General features: G+C 41.8%; 1 protein-coding gene across 7 annotated transcripts in view; it reads right to left on the bottom strand.

The window, feature by feature from the left end:
* Positions 1-24836, bottom strand: part of ZNF148 (zinc finger protein 148) — a 162540-nt gene that overhangs the window by 132159 nt on the left and 5545 nt on the right. For 5 of the 7 annotated variants that reach the window (XM_042955705.1, XM_042955706.1, XM_042955708.1 and 2 more), the window contains one exon: positions 15928-16019. The gene's annotated coding sequence lies outside the window, so the exon portion shown is untranslated. Of the gene's footprint in view, positions 1-12533; positions 12608-13361; positions 13492-15927; positions 16020-17379; positions 17397-24836 lie in introns of those variants that run through there. The other 2 variants (XM_042955710.1, XM_042955709.1) reach the window with 2 other exon arrangements.

Raw genomic sequence — 24836 nt, forward strand, 5'->3', positions numbered from 1 at the left:
GGTTTGATGGGGCATGGGGGAGAGGGGAAAGTGGGTGATGGGCATTGAGGAAGGCACCTGTTGGGATGAGCACTGGGTGTTGTATGGAAACCAATTTGACTATATATATATATATATATATATATATATATATATATAAAGTTGTAAGGGGCAGGGATTTTTCAGTGAAACATAATGAGATAGAATAAAGAATACCAGACGGCATCGCATATAACACAATGCACATAGACCGACAAAGTGTCATTCAACTAGTATGTACCAAACACGTATTGTATGCAAGGTGCAGTCCTAGGCACTGAGAATACAGTTGGTGAACACGACAGACAATGTCCTTGATCTCACAAGGTTGACATGTTGCTGAGGAAAGGACACAACAAGGGAGTAACCAAGTACGTACATAAGACGCTTTAAGAGGTGGTAAACTTTTAAAGGCAATACATCCAAGGGGAGAAATGTAAGCTCCATACAGGCTGTCTCTCACTGCTGTGTCCCAACAATAGGAACAGTGCCTGGAACATAGTAGCTGCTCAAAAAGTATTCTTTGAATGAACGAACAAGAGATGTGGTTGGCTCAACTTAAGGAGTAACAATAGAAATTAAGAGAAACAGATGGGTTCAAGTTATATTTAAGAGATAAAATACGCAGGGCTTAGTGTGCAAAATAGATTTAAGGGCTGAGAGATAAAAAGAAGAGGAACAATTTCTCAATAGCCTATTCTAAACATAGCAACCAGACTGACCATGGGATTTCTGCACTCAAACCCTCCCACGGCTCCCTATGGTACTCAGAGAAAAACCCCACATCTTTACAATGGCAATAAGGCTGTACATGATCTGGGCTGGGTATCTCACTGACCTCGTTTCTAATCATCTCCCCCTCGTTCTCTCTGTTCCAGCCACACTGGCCACCTTGCTGTTCCTCAAAGCCCCAGTTAAATTCCCAGCCAAAGCCTTTGAACTAGCTGTCCTCTCTTCCTGAAATGCTCTTTTCCCCAGTACTCACATAGCACAGTCCTCATACCTGCAGGTGTCTCCTTCTTTGTGAGACCTACTCTGACCCCCCCATCTAATACCACGAATTCACTCTCCATGAAATTCATTGCTCTGCCTGCTCAGTTTCCCCCAATAGCATTTATTGTGATATATATCTCACTCTAACATGGTACATACTTTATTTATTATCTTCATTGTCTGTCTCCCCACAAGATTGTAAACTCTCCTAGAGCCTATAACACTGCTTGGCACACTGTAGGTGCCCCATAAATACTTGTTCAATAGGGGCGCCTGGGTGGCTCAGTCGGTTAAGCGGCCGACGTTGGCTCAGGTCATGATCTCACGGTTTGTGGGTTTGAGCCCCGCATTGGGCTCTGTGCTGACAGCTCAGAGCCTGGAGCTGGCTTTGGATTCTGTGTCTCCTGATCTCTCTCTGCCCCTCCCCCACTTGTGCTCTATTTCTCAAAAATAAATAAACAGTTAAAAAAAGTTTCTTTAAATATTTGTTAAATAAAGAAATGAAAGATGACTCTTAGTTTTCTGGTTTGACCAACTGGAACCATCTGGTTTGACCAACCATCAGGTGGCTCACTGAGGCAGGAAACATAGGAAGTTGAGGGCTTTGGTGGGAAACAACGAGTTCTGTTTGGGACATGCTGAGTCTGAGTGTCTTTGAGAACAACACCTAGGTGAGAATGACCTTTACACAGTTGCATTTATGGGCCTGCTGCTTAAAAGAGGGTCACTGGATTATAAATTTGAGGATCACTTGATTATAGATGGCATATGAATGGGTGTCACGGGCAAGAAAATGTATGTAGAGAAGAAGAGAAGAACCTTGAGAAACAGTAGGAGGTAAGAGAGCATAGTCAGAAGAACCCAGGGAGCAGAGATAAAGAGGAAACAGGGAGGAAAACCAGGGGTTGTGAAAGTCCATGGGAAAGTAGTTTTAAGAAGGAAGATAAATAAGTTATCTATAGCTGTGGAACAATTACCCCAAAATTTAGTGGCTGAAAACAATTCCTGTTTAACATCTCACTCTTCCTGTGGGTCACAAAGAGTTTTAGGATATCTTACAAGTCTGTAATAAGGTGTTAGCCAAGGCTGTGGGCTCATCTGAAGGCCTGATTGGAAAGTGATCCTCTTCCAAACTGTTAGCAAACTGTTCCAATTGTTGGCAGGATTCAGTTTTCCGAGAGCTGTTAGGATGAAGGCCACAGATCCTCCTCAGGTACCTTACAACCTGGGAGTTTGCTTCAACAGAGCAAATGAACAAGAAGATTCAGAGGAAAAGTGCAAGCAAGTCTTTCATAACTTAACCTTAAAAGTGCCACATCATCATCCCATCTCACTTTTGTCTGACTCTCTTCATTAGAACAAAGTTTCCAGGCTCAGTCTACACACCAGGGGAGAGGATTATAAAAGGGAGTGAATACCAGGAGGTGGAGATCACTAGGATCCATTTTTGAAACTGCCTCCCATAGAAGAAGTGTCTGCAGTGTTAGGTGTCGAAGAGTATCAAGTATCCAGAAGATTTGGCAATAAGGAGGGCCCATTTGTTTTTTCAGAAAGAACTGGTTTAGGGGACTGTGGAAGCAAAGTCCAGACCATACTACACTGAGAAGTGAGTTTGAATGGAAGAAGTAGAGAGAGCAATCCTAAACAATTCTTTCAAGATGCTTAGATATGAAGAAAAGGATAGAGATAGGGTGGCTGAAGGAAGGAATGGAGTCAAAGCCGGATGACAGGCTTTTTACAAATTGAAGATTTGAACATATTTAAATGTTTTGGGGCAGGCATGAGTAGAAAGGAAAGGATTGTGGTCAGAGACAAATCATGCAGATGGTTCGATAAGGGATGGAGAAGGCCAGTAGTAAGTCCAAGAGAAGATGGTAAGGACTGAATAACCACCTTCTCTTCTTCTCTACATACACCTTCTTTTATTAAGCCCTTACTTGCACAGTCTTATTGTATTGAGTGCTTTACCTATATTATCTCATTTAATTCAGCTCTCAAAGGTAAGACCTTTATCACCATTATATAGACCAAGAAACAGTCTTGGAGAAAATAAGGAACTCACCTAAGGTCACACGATACATAAGAAGAGTAAAATTTTAGATCAACCTGTAGGCCAATGGGTCTCAAAGTGCAGCCCCAGACCAGCAGTAACAGCTGACAGGAACTTATTAGAAATGCAAATGAGCGGGTCCTACCCCAGACCTAGTGAATCTGAAACTCTGAGGGCAGAGCCTCAGTAACTTGTGTTTGAACACACTCACCCTCCAGATAACTCTGAAGTTTGAGCAGCAAGCACTGTCCAGAGTGATACTGCCTCTCAAGGTCCAAACTGGGGCAGATGACAGAATTATTTAGAAAGTTGAGGAAGAGTAACAGGGTGCAGAAACCCAGGATGTCGTCTGGGATTCTAGCTTGGGTGACTGACAGAGAAATCGCCAGAAGAAGAAGGAGGTATGGTAGAGAAAGATGGTGAATTTAGTTTTGGACAAGATGATTCTGAAGTTCTTTTAGGCAAACAGGTGGGACTATCTAGTAGATAAATATGTGTCAGGTGGTTGAAGGACAGGCCATGACAAAGACAAGTCTGTCCCTAACATTTGCAGGGCCTGAGACAAGAGTACAAGTTACCATACAACATAGACCTAAATATTAAAGAGTTATAAATCAAACTAACTTACTGTAAAAATACTGTCTCCATTTACCTTGATACACATACCTACATAATGATGAAAAATTTTAAATCATGCATAAAGCAATGGCTTTTATATGACTGAACATTGGCAAAATGACAAAGACATCTTGGGAGTTCTCTTGATGGGTTGGCAGTTGGATGAGTCATAAAATATACACATAATTCATGAATTGCTGTTTATTTACTCCATGAAATTTATTTTTTCATGCCTTCATTTCAGCAAAATTTTCAGTAATGTTATAATGAAGATTTTCACATAATTTGTATTCAGTGGATAACAGTGATTCAAAGTGCTAACAAAATAAATGTAACTACTAAAAGTACACAAAATTTTAAATAAATTGTCATGAAAAATATAAATCAAAGAAATGTAAGGATTTAAAAATTATCTTTCATGTAAGTTTTTCAAAGTTATTTTCTTCTAAACTATTTAAAACTGTTAAAATTAAAAAGCAAAATACAAATTATAATTAGTATCAACCATTTAAATCAAAACTATTTAAATTTGAAAGCTTTAATTTTCTGACAATTTAAATCTTATTGAATATTGTTATTAAGATAGAATTATTCTCAACTCTAGCGATGTTCAGATTTTAGTTATCTTTTGCTGCATGACAAAGTACCTCAAAACTTAATGGTTAAAAATAATGATCTATTAATTTCTTATTCTATGTGTTGGCTGCCAGTTCCACTGGTCTCCCTTGGGCTCATTCATGAGACTGTAGTCATGGGGTGGCTCAGTGGGAGCTAGGAGGTCTAAGATGACCTCATTCACATGTCTGGGGCCTTTGAGGGAATAGCTAGGAGGTCAGGATCTCTCTCTCTCTCTCTCTCTCTCCATGGTTTTCTCATCATTCAGTAGTCTGAATGAATGTGGCTTCCTTGCATTATGGCTGGATCCCAGCAGGAAAGCAGAAAGCTGCTAGGCCTAAGGCTCAGCCCCTGAAATGACTCAGCCACTTCTGTCCCAATCTACTGGTCAAGGCAAGTTATAAAGTCATCCCAGATTCAAATGGAGAGAAACGGACCCTACTTTTTTTTTTTTTTTTTTAACTAGGCTCCATGCCCAACATGGGGCTTGAACTCATAACCCTGAGACCAAGAGTCATATGCTCCACTGACTGAGCCAGCCTGGCACTCCAGTCTCTAGTTCTTGATGGGAGAAATGGCATGAGTGGACAGGGATGGGAAGAATTATTGACAGCTCTCTTTGCAAACAATTTACCACAAGCCATCTGGTTGGTTATTTCCATAGCTTCACTTATGTGTGCCTAGACCTTACCATACACACAAATTTAAAATAATCCTATTAACTAGTTTGTATGATTAACAATAATATTGTTTAATATAGTACAATGTTCCTCCATCATTCTGTGCAACTATTGTGAATACCAAGAGAATTACAATTTAGAATGTGAAAAGAAGCAAGAAAATGACGTTCAGCACTACTGGGAAACACTTTGTTATGCAATTATCTATTACACAGTCTAAGAAGGAGTTGACAAGTTAATTGTCTAAATACTTACTCTGCTCAAATCCTCTCTGAACTCAGAAGCAGTATCCATCTCCAATGTCAGAAACATAAATTTGGAGGCAGTTGCTTTTTTGGGGGGGAACACAGGGCAAGAGATGAGGAGAAGTATTTCCCCAGGGACCTGAACAGCACTAGTTGGTATAGGGGATGTTTCAAGATATGGGTCACGTTGTACCTGTACTGGATCCTGAATGACAGTGGTGCCTAGGTAGTCCTCAGTCAACTTACACCGTGTATGTTTGCATGTGCAGGGACCTCAAAAGTACACAATCTAGGGTGGCACCCTCTTATCTAATGGAGGTACTGGGGAGATCTCATTGGATAGGGGGTAACATGAGAGTGAAGGAGAGATAATCCAGGGAGAGTGGGTAGGAGTGAGAAGAGTAGTGGGCTAAAATGGTGAAACTCTGGGGAATAAACACACTGTTTACAGAATAGATGGGCTGAAATATCCACCAAGAGAGGAAGTAATTAAAGAAATTCTGGCATGTTCATTCTATGAATACTAAGAACTCCTTTCTCTCATTGTCTCGGTCTCTCTGTCTTTGTCTCTGTCTCTCTCTGTATATATAGTGTCCATATATGCATAGATTGATAACTAAAGTAAAACATAAAATAAAAATAACCAGCAAGGTGTAGAACAATAAGTATAACATGATTTATATTACATTTATATCACACACACACACACACACACACACACACACATGACTACATAAAAAGGACTGAGAAGCAAATACTGCTTCTAGTTTGCTAGAGCTTGGAGGTGCGAAGGCAAATTTTCACATTTTATTCAGCAACTTAGAATAATTTGTTGCCTCTGAAACTGAGTTTTCTTTTATGTAAAACAGAGATAATAGTCACCTTACAGAGTTATTTTTTTAAACAATTGAGGAAATAAATAATTGAGATATAATTCACTCACCACAAAATTCACCATTTTAAAGTGTATAATTCAGTTTTTTGGTGCATTCACAAAGTTGTGCAACCATCACCACTTCTAACCCAGAATGTTTCATCACCCCATACAGAAGCCCTATACGCATTAGCAGTCATTCCCCTCTACCCCTTCCTTCCAATCCCCAGGGACCACTAATCTGCTCTCTGCCTCTATGAATTTGGCTATTCCAGCTGGACATTTCATACAAGTGGAATCATATAATATTTTCAAGGCTCATCCATGTTATAACATGTAACAGTACTTTATTCCTTCTTATGGCTAAATAATAGTCCATGGGATGAGTGTATCACAATTTGTTTATCCATTCATCAGTTGGCAGACTTTTGGGTTGTTCCCATCTTTTTGCTACTATTGATATTGTTGCTCTGAACATTCCTGTACAAGTTTTTGTTGTGGACATGTGTTCTCATTTCTCTGGGTTATACATCTAAAAATCAAATTGCTGAGTCATGGGGAGCTTGGGTGGTTCAGGTGGTTAAGTGTCATGACTTTGGCTCATGTCATGATCTTGTGGTTCATGCGCGCGAGCCCCACATCAGATTCTGTGATGACAGCTCAAAGCCTGGAGCGTGCTTCCGATTCTGTGTCTCCCTCTCTCTCTGCCCCCACCCTTTGCTTCATCTGTCTTTCAAAAATGAATAAACATTAAAAATTTTTTTTAATTTGAAAAAAATTGCTGAGTCATATGTTAACTCTATGTTTAACTTTTTGAGGAATTGTCATTCTTTTCTACAGCAACAGCACTATTTTACATTCCCATCAACAATGTATGAAGGCTCCAATTGTTCCATATCTTTGTCAACATTTGGTGTAGCCATCCTAGTGGGTATGATGATGTGGTATCTCATTGTGGTTTTAATTTGCATGTCCTTGACAACTAATAATGTTGAGCATCTTTTCACATGCTTATTTTCCACTTGCATATCTTCTTTGAAGAAATGTGTGTTTCCTTTGCCCATTTTAAAATCAGAGTATTTGCGGGGTGGCTGGGTGGCTCAGTCAGTTAGGTGTCTTTGACTCAGGTCATGATCTCACAGTTGATGGGTTTGAGCTCCGCATAGGGCTCTGTGCTGACAGCTCAGAGCCTGGAGCCTGCTTCAGATTCTGTGTCTCCCTCTCTCTGCCCCTCCCCTGCTCGTGCTCTCTCTCTCTCTCTCAAAATAATAAATTAACATTAAAAAAAATTAAAATCGGAGTATTTGTCTTTTTATTGTTGAAGGGTAAGGGTTCTTTATATATACTGGATATTAATCCTTTATCAGATATGTGACTTGCAAATATCTTCCATTCAGTGGATTGTCTTTTTACTTTCTTGATAGTGCTATTTGAAGCGCAAAAGCTTTTAATTTTGATGAAATCCAAATTATCTATTTTTTTGAATTGCTTGTGCTTTTGGTGTGATAGTTTTAAAAACATTGCCTAATATAAGGTCACAAGAATTTACACCTATGTTTTCGAAGAGTTTTAGCTATAAAACTATATGTTTTAGCTCTTACATTTGAGTTGTTGATCCATTTTGAGTTAATTTTTATATATGGTGATAGACCACAGAGTTCTTCTGTGGTCACATCTTCTTTTTGAGAAAAAACATAATCACCCAGGTTGATTACTCACCTTATCCACCATCTTTGGTAACTGCTAGTTGTTTCCAAAAGATGAAGACTTGGCATAAGTAGAGATTTCAAAGCAGAGGTGGTTCTCAAAGGCAGCCTCAGCACCAACCTAGATAGTGGGGCACTTCTGGCCCAAGCATAAACCTTCCCAGAATGACTGCATAGGAAGGAAACCATGCATTTTGACATAAATATTTGTCATGAAACTTCACAGTTTCATCTTGGTGTTCCTATGTTCATCTCCATATGTATTTCATCATATGAGATTTAGGTAGAATTAATTATCTTTTGAGGATTTACTACTGCCCAAATTCTTCACTTAAGTCTAAGCCCCAGCTACCAAAACATGCCAGATATCTTCTCTGAATCTTCAACATTCCCAGGGGCTCCACACAGGACTCTCTTTGGGACAGTCTCACTGAAATCTCAGTGTTTTCGAGGGGGAGTTGGGATGGGGTAGGGGAAACTTTGCCGCCAGGGTACATTTGGCCATGTCTGGAGATATTTTTGGCTGTTACAACTGAGGGGGTACTACTGGCAGCTAGTGGGTAGAGACCAGGGATACTGCTAAACATCCTACAATGCACAGAACAGCCCTCCAAAACAAAAACGCATCCAGATGTCAGTTGTGCCAAGGCTGAGAAGTCCTAACTAGACATATGAAAGTTGATTGTGCTGACGTCTTGGACTAGGGCAGGAAGATGTGATGGTTCTGGAATTAGATGTACCTGGGTTCAAACTTCAGCTCTTGAGCTCCTCTTAGCACCTCTATGGACTTGAGCAAGTTTCTTAACCTCTTTGAGCCTTAGTTTCTTCATCTAATAACCCTCTCTCTCTCTCTCTCTCTCTCTCTATATATATATATACAGATATATATGTATATATACACACATATATACGAAATGTATAGCATAGTGGCTGGCACATATTAAATACTCAAATATTAGCTCACATGAACATAAGTGATAATAATATCTTAATAAAAATACCTTAGGGCTTTTTTAAAGTCAGGTTTAGTGAGTTAATTTAGATAGAGTGAAATCATCCTTTTTAAATGTACAGTTCAGTGAGTTTTGACAAATCTGCACAACTGTGTAACCACACACAATCAGGGTATCGGTTTCATCATGCCCCAGATTCCCCCATACCCTTTGGTAGAAAAATCCCCACCACATTGATCTACTTTCTGTCCCTGTCATTGTTTTGGCCTTTTCAAAGTATCATGTAAATGGAATCGCAGAGCATGTAGCCTTTGAGTCTGGCTTCTTTACTTTCATAATGCTTTTGCAATTTCACTATGATTTGCACGCATCAGTAGCTTTGCTCCTTTTTATTGCTGAGTAGTATTCCGTGGTTGATATGTACGACAGTCTGTTCATTTACCAGTTCACAGAATTTGGTTGTTTCCAGTTGTTGGGCTATTATGAATAAAGCCGTTACAAAAATTAGCATAAAGGGCTTTGCACGGACACATGCTTTTGTTTCTCTTGGAATAAACAAGTTTAACACCAGGAGCACGATTTCTGGGTACTATGGTGAATGCATGTTTAACTTTGTAAGAAACCGCCAAACTGCTTTCCAAAGTGACTGTACCATGTAGTATCGTTGACCTACACCCTCTACAACCTAGCTAGCGCCTGGTGTTGTCAGATTTTTGTTTTGTTTTGTAATTTAATCTCTGTCATCCTAGAAAGTAGGTGGTGGGTGGTATCGTGGTTTTAATTTGCATTTTTCCTAATAACTAGTGATGTTGAGTTCCTTTGTTTTGATTTCATTTTACCACATACAGACCATTTTGGATCCTTTAAACCTCACAACAACTATATTAGGTAGGTAGAAACAAAACAGCATGTTCATACTGACAAGAATACTGCCTTCTCTCCACCCCACCATCTCCAAAGTGACTGCTTCCTCATTTCCCATAAGAAAAGAAACGTCTGGTTTTGGATACTCTCTGGCAACCTCGAGCTGTGGCCAATCTGCGTCATTCTTACTGTGTAATTAGAGGCTAGGTGCCCACGTGTCTCATTTTTAGGATCCTGTGGGCTACATTTGGCCCAGATTAGGTTATACTTTAGGCATTTTGCTGCATATCTCTTCTTTCTCCCTCAATGTTCCTTTCCTCAGAAGGCGCTTCAAAGAACAAACAGATCTGGGTAGGAGTGAATGAGGAGTCTTGCTCTCTGAGGATGGTGGGGTGATAGAGACCTCCATCGGGCGCTCTCTCTAAGCAGGAAAGCAAAGAAAACCCAAACCCACCAGCCCACAATGGCGCAGAGTCCTGCCTTCAAACCCAGCAACAGCGAGAGCTGCTCCACATACTAAAATCATCGGTCCACAGGGATCCTGCCTATGTCACCAAGTGGACATCGGCCTGCCCACAGTGTCTGTATTTTCCTCTGCCTCCTTCGCACATAGACCCTGTCACCCCTCCAGTTTTCCTTGCCCTCCTAGTTATGGTTTACCAGAGAAAATGTAAGATCCGTTGTTAAATTTGAATTTCAAGTAAACAATAAATAATTTTTGGCACAAGTATATCCCATGTGATATTTGAAGCCTTCCTTCACCGCCAGTGTTGGAGAAGTTAGCTTATTTTTATTAAGGAAATCAAGCTCTTACTTGGGGAGAAAGAAAAGAACCTATTTGATTTTTAAACCTATGTTTGTTTCTGTTTTGTATTTTCCCCAGGCACAGGGTATATAAACAACTACTTATTTTCCCCAGCCCTGCATCAGTCATGACACTTCAGAAGCATAAAGCACCAGAGCTAGGTGGCAGTGACCTACCTTTCAGTAACAATTCCTGTAAGAAACAGAAAAACAAAGCTGCTTCTGGGCTGGCTTTGGGTATAGTCAGATGAAAAACTGACTACCCCTCCTGTAAGCCTCAGCATGGCTAGGAAGGAGGCGAGCCAACCTCTCTTAAAAGGTCACTTAAATTCATTTCAGGAATCAGCTTGATGTAAATTTAACATTAAACTTTTTGAGTTATTGCACCGTTCCCACACTCACCAATAGCAAGCCTCTCCTGTAGAGAGGGCACAAGCCAATTCAAGTGCTCCATTATCTCACACAGGTGAACAGGAAAATAAATGCAAAATATAAATAAAAGTGAATGCAGTAAGGATTGCTTGTAAAATACGAGAGAAAAAAATGTATTGACTCCTTCCTATGCCCAAGTTCCCTATGAGCATCGCCCAAACGCATCTAGTTTTACTTAAGATATTTATGAGTTGTGTGTTCTACAACTCTGAATAGGTTAGGAATTTCTCCAACTCTAGTGGAGTAGCTTGGATTTGAATTAGGATCAGTGTGACTCTCGAAATGGGTCTCCCTACTAATCTACACAAGTCTGGTGCCGTAATTACTCAGGGGGAAAGAAAGAGAAACTTCCTAGTAAAAATGCTCAGTAGTGTTATAGGAATTATAGTCAATCAGCCCCAGAGCACAAGGCCTGTGATTCCACCAAGTAAGCAGGGCCCATCTAGGCAGCTTTGACAGTGATGAGAAGGATGGGTTCCAGGTGCCCCAGCCGTGGACTGTTTCAGAGGCAGTACTGGGGCTCCAGTGGAGTGTCAGGACTGGGTGTGGGTGTCCAAAAATCATTGACACAGAGGGGAATAAAACTATCTTATAATTGCCAGAGACCAGAGCGGGAGGAAATGAGAGCCCAGCAGGCAGGAAAATCCAATCACGTTTCTAGCCACCATGGGGTACTGTGACTCTGAGGTAATGTCTGGGCCAGCCATGGCTTGCTTCGGGACTGAGACCTGTGTCCTCAGGTGTGAATGCCAACAATAACAAGAGTTAACACTCACAGAGCTCTTTCCAGGTGCTAGGCTCTCTGCACTGAACATCTATAAACCATTTAATCCTCACCACAACCCTTTGAGAGAAATCATCTTATTGTCTTCCTTTCATCTGTGAGGAAACTGAGGCAGAGAGAGGTTAAGTAACTTTTCCAAGATCCCACAGTATAAAGTGGCAGAGCTGGGATTCAAAGAGGACAGTCTGGCTCCAGAGTCTGTGCTCTTAACCATCCCACCATACTGCTATGTGCTCAGTATCTGCACCTGTTCAGGAGGCAGACCCAGGCAGTGCTAGTAAGGTCTGAAGAAAGGGTTGAAATTATGAGCTGGAATCAGCTTACTAAAGGAGGGAAAATCAATGGAGAAGGGCCACAGTTAAAGGACAGAGGGAGAGTGGGAAGCTGCTGAGATACACAAAGAAAGAACAATCAGAGGGGTGGGGAGGGAATCAGGCTTGTGCAATAGCAGGGGAGCAGAAGGAGGAGAAAGCTTCAGAAAGAAAGGGCATCTACAGTGCCCAGTGCTGCAGAGAAATCTAGAAGAGTAGGGGCTGAGAAATGGACATTGGAATTGGCAATTTGAAGCAGCTTGCATTGATAAGATGTGGTTATTCTGTAAGAAAACAGATTTGGCTTCAATAATAAGGCCAAAACAATAGTGTGAAGTATATTTCCTCTCACACAACCGTCCAGCATAAACACTTCAGGACTAATATGGCCATGCCATCTTATTGGGGACCCATGCTCCTTCTGTCTTGTCTGGTTCTGCCATCTTGAGCCTAAGGTTTCTATCTCAGATCTAAAATTACTAGTTCCTGTCATCCCTCCACAGGATGAAGATAAAAAGGAAAAGTGGATGGCATGCCCCATCCTTTCAAGGGAATACCCAGAAGTCACATACATGGCAACACCTACCTGCAAGGGAACCTGGAAAATGCCACTGTTGGCTGGGCAGTCTGGTACTCAGCTAAAACTGATGGGTTCCATTTCTAAAGGAATAAAAAGATCAACAGACATTGGGACACAACTCTCTGTCATAGAGGTCATTGGTCACTTTTGCAGTTAGTTTCATCCAGGGGGCTGTAGGGAGTTTGCAGGGAGAGGATGGAGTGCACCAGAGAGGAGGAAGTACCATGTGAGAAGGTTGGTGCTCACTGGAAATAGAGGAAATGATGGTATTTGGAGGAAGAGCAGAAGAGGGAGATGGTCTGTACAAGAGGGGGAGAACTAGGTATGTTAAATGGAATACAGAAAAAATCAAGAGGGGAGAAAGAAAGACCAGATGCTGGAGAGGGTGAGGACAGCTGGAGAGGTCAGCCTTGGACACTGCTTTCTCTGAAACCAGAGGGAAGGAGAAGACAATGTCTAAAGATACAGAGACATTTTAATGTGGAGAGCAGGGAAGTGGAACAAGCTTGGGTTCAGGTGGCCCCAATACCCAGTCATGTGGGTGAGATCATCTGCCTCCATAACTGTTTCCAAATGTGAAGGCTGCTGGGAGCCCACAAGCATCTAAGAGTGATGCTCCATTTGCCAGACCAGCATCCGATCAGCTGGGGCCACCCTGCATCTCAGGAGGAGGTTAGTGAATATGCACTCTCTCTCCTACAAAGTTAGAATCTGATGGCAGAGCTCTTTCTAACCTGGGAAGCCAAATACACACTGTGGACACAGTTGGCTCTCAATAAATACTTGTTAAGTAAATGAATAAATGAATATATGAATGAGTGAACGAACAAGCACCTTTCGCATTCCGTCACTTCGGATACTTGCACAGGCTCAGGACATTTAAATTCCTCTTCAGGCAGTATAATTCCTTGCAGGCTGACATTCGTTTCAACAGATGCCATTTCCAAACCAGCTTCCATCTCCTCTAAAACATGAGAATGTTATATCCCTGGAATTTTGGAGATGCTGTGGGTTTTATTGGGCAGTATCTAGGTCCTTTGTTAGAGTAATTAGAGGAGATTAACCACTCAGGTTAAATGTTAACTGCCTCTAGTTTAAAGAAATAGCATCAATAATAGGTGGGGTTTTTTTCCCCTAAAAGGAAAATATCCATTGAGGGAAGTTCTTTGTGTGTATTTGTTTCCAAATGCCATCTGTCACAAGGTTTCAGATGTCGGGCAAGCCATGACAGAGCTCAGGAATCCAGATATTTCAGACAGAGAAACAACCTCCCCTCAATCCCCCATCCTCAGTTTATGTATTAATTATTTCTTGTCTCTACTTTGTATTTCAGAAGATTATATCCAGGAAGATGATGAAGTAAGAGGGAGAAAATCATATCAGATGTCACCTTATCAGCCAGCAAACCCCACAAAATCAGAAAGCCTTTTATTATAAAGTCACTGTATGTGGTGATGTATTCAGAACTAAACAAACAGAATGACTAAGAGCTAGTGGCTGCTCCCTGGGCCAGTGTCAACATAGGCCTGGTGGCCCCCTCCTGTAGGAAGGTCCCAACCCCGTGACCGCTTGAGACCTTGGCCCTCCCCTGAGTCTCCTTCTGAAACAAGCCCATTCTGTGGTGAGACACAGAACATCTTCACTGCAGAGGGAGACTCTCCGGGTTCAAACTATTACAACTGCAGGAATTACAAGCCAGCAGAATGATTACCTCATTTCTAATTACAATTCCTCTTTCTGGCTCTAACACGAGGAAACAGTGTGCCTGCTTTTATCCTCACCTCCAGACTGCCAGCTTTCCAACCAGCCTTCACCTTCTGAAGGACAAAGCTGCCTCTGGTCTTCTACCCCTTGGAAATCTCTCTGAACTTGTCTCTTTCTAAGACAAGACATTCTTTAAAGTATCTGTGAAAGCCCCGACTCCCTGGCACGAGACAAAAACAGGTGTGTAAGGGAGCTAAGACAACTGTCTTCTTCCTTCCTCAAGAGGAGTGGCTTTTGATGAACATATTTGGGGCATTACCTCGGCCTCCACTATGCTCTCCTAGAACACCGAGCCTGCTGATGTTCTCTTCAGGGGAGCAAGGCACTCATACCAACATCAGCTATTGGTCTCAATCCCTTCCTGCCTTCTAGATTATTCTAGCAGCTTTTGGCTGGGGACCACCCAGTTTGTTTGACACCAGCCAGCATTGCAGAGGGACCAACGGGGATTCTTTCTGCCCATCACAAAGGGAGCACTTTCTTACCTCCCTTTTCATTGTTTTCCATCTATGAAGCCCCTCTTTTCCATACGACAAAGACAACACACAGAGCAGACCACACGTTTTCAAGATGTTTACTAACAAAAATTAAAGGAGTAATTGTACTAAAACTACAAAGTGGTGTTTATGTCTAATCTTTTGTTACAAATTGGTGCTAAATCTTGTCTGTCCTCCTCTGACCACACAGTTATGATCACTTCAGATCTACGGCTCTCAAAGGCCTAGCTCAGACCATTCCAGAGTCCCCACTCTGGCATGCTCCAGCCTGGGCCTGGCCTCCCCTTCTCATTATGGAGAAATTAGACTGTAGTGGTTTTGTGTGTGAATCTTGCCACGACACTCCTTGATGCATCTGAGATTTCATACCCAGCGTTTGGTTCTGGATGTCATAGTGACAGATCTGAGAGAACCACCACGTGGCAAGGGGTCTAGAAATCATCTTATGCCTAGAAAGGTCAGAGAAAGTGAGGACACAGGCTAGAGAAGAGAGGACATGGGGAGTGGACATGGTCGCCATAAGTAGTCCAGCCCTGGAAGAGGGGCAGAACGGGGACTGATGAGGCACACTTGTACTTTTCAGCCCAACCCAAAGATGTACATTTCTTACACAAACCCAGCTATACTAAAGCAGTACAGACTGTTCTAGGACACAATAAGTGCCTCTTTATTTAAATTGTACTAGCAGGATTAGCTGGCCCTCCAGCAGAGATGTTCCAGACAGGATTCTTTTGTTGGGTAAGGGCTGGCCTTCCAAACCCATCATTGTTTATTTCTACGAAGAAGATGGAGAGAGAGCCGGGAGGTTTGGGGGAACTGTAAGACTGTTAAACCTTGCTGCCTGCTTGGCTCTAGACATCAGTCAGCTTTTACCTATTATTATTATCCTTTGAAATTCTGACATGCTCTCCAGGAATTTAAAATATTCCTTTCTGCGGGATGACACAGCTTGCCAGCTTTAAATTTTAAACTTCAAATCTGCTTTGGAACTAAAAGTTTGCTAAACTTTTAAAGGTTTCTAGCCACAGGAAAAGTGACTTGAACTTTGGAAATTTGCTTTTGAAATTTAGACCTATTGACCGACTTACTGGTGAGCTTGAAAGTCCCTCCGGCATGTACAAGCAGCCTGTTTAACTTACCTTTGCTCTCTGATAGATTAGGCCTGCTTGCCATCTAGAACACTCTAGAGGAGTGGTTCCCAAATCTGGCTGCATATCAGCATCACTGGGAGCTTTAAAAAAAAAAAGAAAAAAAGTGAAGTAAATGGCCAGGCCCCCTACTCAGAGCCACTGATTTAACTTGGCTGCATTGGAGTCTAGTATGGGTAAGTTTTAAAGTTCTCTGGCTCACTCTAATGCACAGCCAGAGGTGAGAAGCTGTTCTTGAAGGTTCAAGAGCTGCCATTTGACCCCACGTTCCTCCCAGACACCATTTCAGATCAAACCAGTTTACCTGGGTTCTAGAGGCTTAACAATGCTGTCATTTTCCAAAACACCATTCAGGAATGAATCAGTTCCTTAAATCTGTTGTTTTGATTCTCCATAGACCTCGTGTCTCAAGTCCAATAGACCCAACAATGATGGTGGAGTGAGGGTGGGGTGGAGGTTGAGAGATGTTTTTACATCTCAAATGACAAAATTGGTGGGGTTATAGTCAAGCTAAACTCAGCTGCAGGTGTTCTGAGCGTTTCTCTTGGGTGTCCTTGTCAACCCAGAGCTTCCTGATGTCTGGATGAAAATGTCTTTCTCTGAAGCCTCAAAGTCTCAGACAAGAGAAAGCATTCCTTTAAAGAAGCTTTTTGACACGCCGATGCACAGCTGTTTATATTCAAGAATAGCTATCCACTCGGAAAATCACATCTGTGCTGACATTGGAATAGAACTGCCCATGGGAGTTGATGAGCCAGCAGGACCCATCCTTCTGGATGGTGCTAAATCCATATCATCTCCACACAAAAGTAAACTCCACAGACATACAGACCTCATGGCTCTTCCCCACTCTTGTAGAATAGCATCTGCCACAAAGGGGGTGCTCAAGAAATTTATTCAGTGGGTGAATATGTGAATAAATGAATCAGGTGATAGCCAGGGCCCAGACAGAACTCCAGAAACTACCCAGGTGACTTGAAAATAAATAAAGTATTGATTTCCAAATTCTGGTTTCCCTAGAGCTTCATATACATGCTCGGACACCAGCAGAGGAAGACCTCAACAACTTCACATGTTAACCTGGAGAGCGACTGGGCAGCAGGACAAAGACAGGTCGATATATACGAAGCCTTGGATCTACCACTAACCACTCAGCCTAAACTCTCCCATTGTCAGAGTTCCCTAGCCTCCATCCCCCTACACAGAGCTGCCTCCACCAACCCAGGGGCACCCTGCTATTAGTTATACTAATTAATCCACTCCTGTCCAGGGTAGCCCCTCTCAAATCCACTTCCTGTGCCCCAGGCCTCAAGCCCATCCCCCCACACCCTTGCATAATCCTAGTTTTAGCAATTACAGAACACTCCGCCCTGCCCAGCTGGGTGATGCATCACCAAACCCTCCTCAGAGAAAGCAGATGAGAAAATCTTTTTTTTTTTGTACCTCGAAAAATTAGAACTAGGCTTGTCCAGCCCCGGCAGTGTTAGCAATCATCTGCTAGAGAAGCATACAAATTTGAGTAGAAAAAAAGCCAAGCAGCTGCATTCTCCCAAACCCCAGGGCCCTAGAACACACCCCACAGAGAGTAGAGAGATTCTTTCTTGGAATATGGAATGTGAGACTCAGTCAAAAGATTCCAAACTAACCATCTTTCTCCTGAGCTTTCCCATTATCCACCTAGAAGAGACCTGGGTATAAAGGGAAATGTTCACATCCGACGCTTTTTAGTTTCCCTGTCAGCTTGGCCACAGACCACATGACTTGGCAGAACTGAGCAGTTCTCCCTGAGCTTCTGACTGGTACAATAAGGAATTTTTACTTTGAGGCTCGGTCAGCTTTCTGATGAAAGGAATTCACTATGTCTCAACGTAGGTATTGCCTGTGTCGATGTGCATGTGGAAAAATCAGATGCTTGGACCTAAGAGTTAACGTATTGAATCTCTTGTATTTGTCACATTCTCTGGCTGAGATTCAAAATGAGGGATTAAATGCTGGCGACCTGGGCACTAGCATCATGGGCTCTAGAAATGTCCCCTCTGTGATGCATCATTTATACCGTGGAGATTGTTCCCTAGGGACCACACCTCTAGGGATGTACATCTTAACTGAAGAGGGAGATATTCAAGCAACTCGATCTGTAACAATAACCTGTGAGTGTTAACTACAGGTTATGGTCTAAGAAGAGCAGCATTCAGATTTCTAATCAAGGGGCCATTGTCATTGATAATAATCATTCCCTCTCTGCTTACGTCTATCTCTGAAATATGCATCTTACACTAGGTGGAAAGTGATCACTTGTTTAGGAAACCCCACTCCGTCCACATCATCACAACCTCTGACAGGTTCACTTAATGGGGATGGCAGGATTAGAGAGGAATAGGCAAGACTGAGACAGACACTACATTTAAAGTAGCATCTAGTTAGCAGCCGCCTGATGTAGCTTTCCCCAACTCTCCCCTAAAATACACACAGACACAGAAAAAGATTAAAACTCCAAGTCATCCAGTCATTTAAAAAATATTCATCTGGCAAGCGCTGAGTAAACAGTCACTGCTTTCAAGGAATTTCTGGTCTAGTCACCAACCCAAATTCTGTCTTGCTAACTATTGCTGTGTAACAAACTACCCCAAAACATAGGGGCTTAAAACAACATTTTTTCCCCATAGTTCCTGCGGGTCAGAGTCCAGGAATGGCTTAGCTGGGTCCCCTGGCTATAGGTTTCTCACAAAGCCATCCATAGTCATCTTAAGGCTCAAAAAGGAAGGACCTACGTCCTTCCTCACTCATGGGGTTGTTGGAGGGATTTGTTGGAAGGATGAGGATCCCTTCATTCCTTGGGATATAAGCTTCTCCATAGAGCATATCACAACATGGCAGCTTTGGAGTTTTGCGGGTTTTTTTAAGTTTGTTTATTTATTTTGAGAGGGGGGAGCAGAGAGGGAGAGGGAGAGAGAGAGAGAGAGAGAGAGAGAGAGAGAGAGAATCTCAAGCAGGCTCCATACTGTCAGCGCAGAGCCCCACGCAGGACTTGAAAGCACAAACCATGAAATTATGACCTGAGCCAAAATCAAGAGTTGGGAGGCTTAACCCACTGAGCCATTCAGGTGCCCCTGGAGGAGTTTGTATACTAAAATGAGATGGAGTAAACCTGGTGACAAGCAGAAGCACCTCCAAATTCCCCACCCACCCCCCACTTGTTACTGGGATTTGAAAGGTATCTTAAATGTCTCATGCCTACCCGTCTACATCTAGATTTTCTTCTTGTCCCTTCCTTCACTGATTTATCCATTCAAGTAATACTGTGGGTCTCTCTCCATGTACCAAGAACTATTGTAGGTAGTGGGAATACAACAGTGAACAAAATACATTTCCAGTTCTTAGATTGTTTACGTTCCCATAGAGAAGACGGGTAATAAATAAGAAATATGTAGGGTACCAGAGGATAAGTGTTATAGAAAAAATAAAGTTGAATAAGTGGGGGAAGTAGTGCTAAGAAGCACACGTGCGTGCGTGTGTGTGTGTGTGTTATGGGAGGTTATAATGTGAGAACTGAGCAAAGAACCAAGGAAGATAGAGCTCTTGGGGTGGCGGGGCACTGGGCATGTTCAAGGAACAGCAGTGAAGTCAACGGAGCTGGGGCAAAGTCAATGAAACCGATAATAGACACAAGATCAGAGGGCTGGTTGGGTAGAGGAAAATAGTGGAGTTCACTGCACAATATTTTGAAAGCTTTTGTAACCCACTTCAAGACTTCGGATTTTCCTCTGAGATGGAACACAAGGGTCAGATTTGGAGAAGAGCAGTAACATGATCTATGTAAGACCACTAGGTTGCTAGGTTTGAGAAGAAACAGCGGGGCAAGAGTGGAAGTCGGGAGACCAGTTGCAAAACCATGGGAATAAACCAGGCAAGAGTGGTGAGAAGTGATTGGATTCTGGATTTATTTTAAAGAAGAACAAATAGGATTTAATGAAAGATTGAATATAGGAATTGAAGAAAAGAGGGCATTAAGGACAACTCTATCTTTGGGCCTGAGCAACTGGTGCCATTTATAGGGAAGAGGAGCACTGGAGAGGGAGCAAGATGGGAAGGATTTAGAAATCAAGAATTCTATTTCAAATATGTTAATTTGAGATGCTTACTAGACATCCAGATGGACATGTCAAGCAGGCAATTGGATAAATTAATCTGGCATTCAGGGGAATGATTCTGGGCTAGAGATAGAAATATGGGAGTCATCAGTTTGTAGACATTATTTAAAGCAATAAGACTTGATGAATTCACTAGGAAGTTAGAGTAGATAGAAAAGAGATCCAAAAACTGGTCCCTAGGGCACCCCAACATTTAGAGGGGGATGACAGGAAAGCCGCAAAAAAACTAGCTAGGTAGGAGGTAAAGCAAGAAAGAGCAGTATTCGGGAAAACAAGTGAAGAAAGTATGCCAGGTTTTTGGATCTTCCTTTTGTTCATCTGTTTTTCTTTCTCTTTTTTTAAAATTTCTAAATGTTTATTATTTATTTTTGAGAGAGTGAGAGTAAGAGTAAGAGAAAGAGAGAGAGAGAGAGAGAGAGAACCCAAAGAACGCTCCAGGCTCTGAGCTGTCAGCACAGAGCCCAATGTGGGGTTCCAACTCACTAGCTGTGAGATCATGACCTGAGCCAAAGTTGAATGCTTAACTGACTGAGCCACCCCGGGCACCCCTGTTGATCTGTTTTTCAAATGCTGATGTACATAAGAATCACTCTACAAGGCTTACGAAGAACAATACCTTATTTAATTACTTCATGGGAAATTTAAAGGATTTTCAAGGTAATTTTGACTTGTCTTGATGTTAGCAGTAGGTGCTGAGTGAAGAATGTAACTGGGGCAGGATGGGACCCATTGCAGGTCCCTCGGTGAAAGAGGTTATTTCACTGACTGTTTTGGGATTATTGCAATTTTTAAAACTTTTTATTATAGACAATGTCAGATGTGGAAAATCAACAGAATGGTACAATGAGTAACAGCCTCTAAGGTGTTCCTATCACACAGTTCAACAATTATCAACTCATGGCCAATCTTGTTTCTTTTATATTCTATTCACTCCCCACTTGAAACAGACTCTCAATATCATATCATTTCATCTGTAAATATTTTACATGTATTTTTAAAAATAAATAATTTTTTGGGGCGCCTGGGTGGCGCAGTCGGTTAAGCGTCCGACTTCAGCCAGGTCACGATCTCGCGGTCCGTGAGTTCGAGCCCCGCGTCAGGCTCTGGGCTGATGGCTCGGAGCCTGGAACCTGTTTCCGATTCTGTGTCTCCCTCTCTCTCTGCCCCTCCCCCATTCATGCTCTGTCTCTCTCTGTCCCAAAAATAAATAAAAAATGTTGAAAAAAAAAAATTTAAAAAAAATAAATAATTTTTTCACATTAATACAGTATCACTATTACGCCAGCAGTTCATATAATTTCTTAATATTGTAAGAAATCCTTGGGGCGCCTGGGTGGCTCAGTCGGTTGAGTGGCCGACTTCAGCTCAGGTCATGATCTCACGGCCCGTGAGTTTGAGCCCCGCGTCAGGCTCTGTGCTGACAGCTCAGAGCCTGGAGCCTCTTTCAGATTCTGTGTCTCCCTCTCTCTGACCCTCCCCCATTCACGCTCTGTCTCTCTCTGTCTCAAAAATAAATAAACGTTAAAAAAAAATTTAAAAAAAATATTGTAAGAAATCCAGTCAGTGCTCAAGTTTTCAATTGTTTGATAAATATCATGACTTTTTAAGACAGTTTGTTTGACTCAGGATCCAAATAAGGTCCGTACATTGGGAATACATCTTTTTAGATTCTATACATTCTCCCTCTACCATTATATATCCCCTAGGAAATTGTTTGTTGAGGGAAGCAGGTGGAGTTTCCTGCAATCTGGCTTTCGATGATTGCATCCTCATGTTGTTGGTGGCAAAATGTTTAGCATGTTCCTCTATCCTCTGAATTTCCTGTAAAAGGGAATTGAACCTAGAGGCTTGGTCAGGTTAGATATTTTTGGTAAGTCTACTTTATAGGTGTTGCTGTGTTCTTCCACCAGGAGTCCCTTAATGTCTGGTTACAACTCTTTCTTTGTGATGTTAGTAGCTGTTGATGATTCAAGCCTAGAGCCATTATTACCTTACGGGTTGCCAATGATTGTAATTCTATCTTTCCTTCATTTATCAACTGTGATACCTCTATAAAAAGTAACTCCCCTACAATCTGTATTTGGTTTCTCAGTGATACAGTTCATACAGGAAAGGCTACATCAATGCTTGATTTCCTACCTTTATTTAAAATAATGGGCTGGTCTCTAGCACCCTTCCACAGAGACCAATCAGGGCTTGAGGGGGCAGCGGTATTGTCAATGCATGGATTTAATTATGTGATGTGTTTTGATCCATTGCAATTATCCTCACTGATATTCAAATTATTCATCATTGGCATTGAAAGCCCCTTCAAATTGGTCTCTGAATCCTTTTGATGCATAATCTTCACTATCTGGTATGATGAGATGTTCAAGTTTATTTTGCGTGTTTCCAACCTAGACCTGGAATCCTCCATTTCCCCTAGAAGCCTGGATTCCTTTTAATGGAAAAGGAATTGAAATTGTCATGTACCATATGGGGTCATAGAATCAAAGAGCCAGGCAGTAGGTGTTGAAGAAGACGTCACCTCAGTGAGCAAAGCTGTACTAGAGTCCGCTAGAACTCAGAATTTCACTGGGAACCATTCACACCAACCTCCTCTCAAGCTGTTGATCTAAGAAAAGGATGCTATTATCTCCCAAGCAGGAGATAATTGTTTCATTCAATCTAAGTAAGTAAAAAGAGAAAAAAATGGAGCCCATGAAAAAATGCTACTGAATAAGAGGAAGGACAAATCCCTTCCTCCCTAGATAACAAGAGGAAGGGACTAAATCCCTGAAAATGCAGGCTACTGCAGGATACAGGAAGAAAATACCGGGAAATTGTTTAGTGTCCTTGATAGAATGGAAGAAGAGATGTCTTTCATAAAACATGAGCCGACAGTCACAGGAAGAAAACAAGCTGAGAAGAAAAATTACGAAATAAATAGAAAGGTAAATGCATGTAATAAAGAATTCTAAGGGAAAATTAAAAACACAAGAGCAAAAACACGACCAGGCTATACATATGTAACACTGTCATTTTCACCTAACAATGTATGAGAAACGTCTTTCCATATGTCACTGAATATTTTTTTACCATGACAGTCCTAATGACTGCACTGCATAGGAAGTTCATTGAACTTATCCCCTCAGATTAGAAAATGCTATATTTTCTAGGTTTTTCTGCCATTTTGTGCAATGTGGAGAGGACACATCCTTGTATGTCTTCCTATGCATTCAATAACTATTTACTGAGAATCTAATGATTACTGGGCACAGTGGTATATGCTAGGGTGCATGGTGGTGAAAAACTTAGACACAGTTTTTGTCTTCATGGACCTTGCAGTCCTGCAGGGAAACAGGACAATTACAAAATTTCAACACTTTCGCGGTAAACAGTAAAGAAATTGTATGGTGATTTATTTAACAAAGCACATGGCCAGGAACCCTAAACTACTTTAGATTTTCCCGAAAAAGTGACATTGAATCTGAGATGTAAAGAATAGGAGGAGGTAAGCTAAGAAGAGAATTGCAAGTCATGTTTTAGAGAAAGAAAACAGCTGTGCAAAGGCCTGAGTGTGAGAAGAGCAAGGCACACTCCAGACAAAAGAAATTCAGTGGCCAGTCCCAAAGGGACTGTCTCTGAAGGATAAGCATGGAAGTGTCATGGTCAATGTTTTTGTGAGAGAAGCAGCATTCTGGAGCACAGTGGACACTAGGTTGTAGGGTGGCACGGCCAAAGGTAGGGAGGCCATTGGGGGAGCTATTCAGTTAGCCAGGCAAGAGAGCATGGTGGGTCAGAAGAGGGTGTTGGTGGTGAGCTTGCCAGGAAGCAAGTGGACTTTGAAACATATTTAGGAAAGTCTCGTCTATTTGAGGTGGGCGGTTAAGGGAGAGGGATTCAAAGCTGGATCCCAGGCTTCTGATTTTAGCAACCAGGTGGTGCCATTTACTAGTAACAGGAGAAAGAGATAGGAGAAATGACAAGTTCAGTTGGGCAGTGTGGAATTTTGAGGTTCCTAAAAAATTCCTAAATAGAAATATCCAATATGCAATTGGATATACAGATCTGGAGCTCAGGATCTCTCGTGAGACCTGGACTGGAATTCTAGATTTGGGATCCATCAGCATGTGAGTTGTAACTAAAGCTCTGGGAGTGCTTACAGAAAGAAGGAGAAAAAAAGCACCCAGGGCAGCCCCTGAGGAACAGTACCAACATTTAAGGGATGGGCACAGGAAAAAGACACTTAGAAGTAGTAGTCAGAGAGACAGGAAAAATGGAGCTTTATAGAAGCCTATGTCAGGAGTACAGGTTTGGCTAATAGCGCCAAATATTTCCAAGAGGTTAAGAAAGACAAGGTCTGAAGAGACTCCATTGGATTGAGTGGCCATCTACATTTCATGACAAGAACAGAGACAGTGGTGAGTTGGATATGATGGCCAGATTTCACCATAAAGAGTAAGCTTCAGGTGAGAAGCAGTCAGTCTCTCATTTGATAGTTGACCCAATTTGAGAATCACTGTCGTTTACTCAAGGCAAGCTTCACTCATCTACATTCATTTTCGTAATGGTTTTATTTGGGCTTGCTTCTTTCATTTTGTTTTATGCTTTCCAGTTTTTATGTTCCCTTGCTATTTCTTTTTAATTCTGCTTTTTGGCTGAGTACACCATTGTGTTTACTATTATCTCTCAAAGTAAACTTTTAATTCTACTCAGTAGTGAAATGAGAATTTGAAGCCAGGCAGAAGCCAGTGGAACCAGAATTTA

The sequence above is a fragment of the Panthera leo genome, chromosome C2 (assembly GCF_018350215.1).
Source record: "Panthera leo isolate Ple1 chromosome C2, P.leo_Ple1_pat1.1, whole genome shotgun sequence".
In the NCBI taxonomy this organism is placed as follows: Eukaryota; Metazoa; Chordata; class Mammalia; order Carnivora; family Felidae; genus Panthera; species Panthera leo.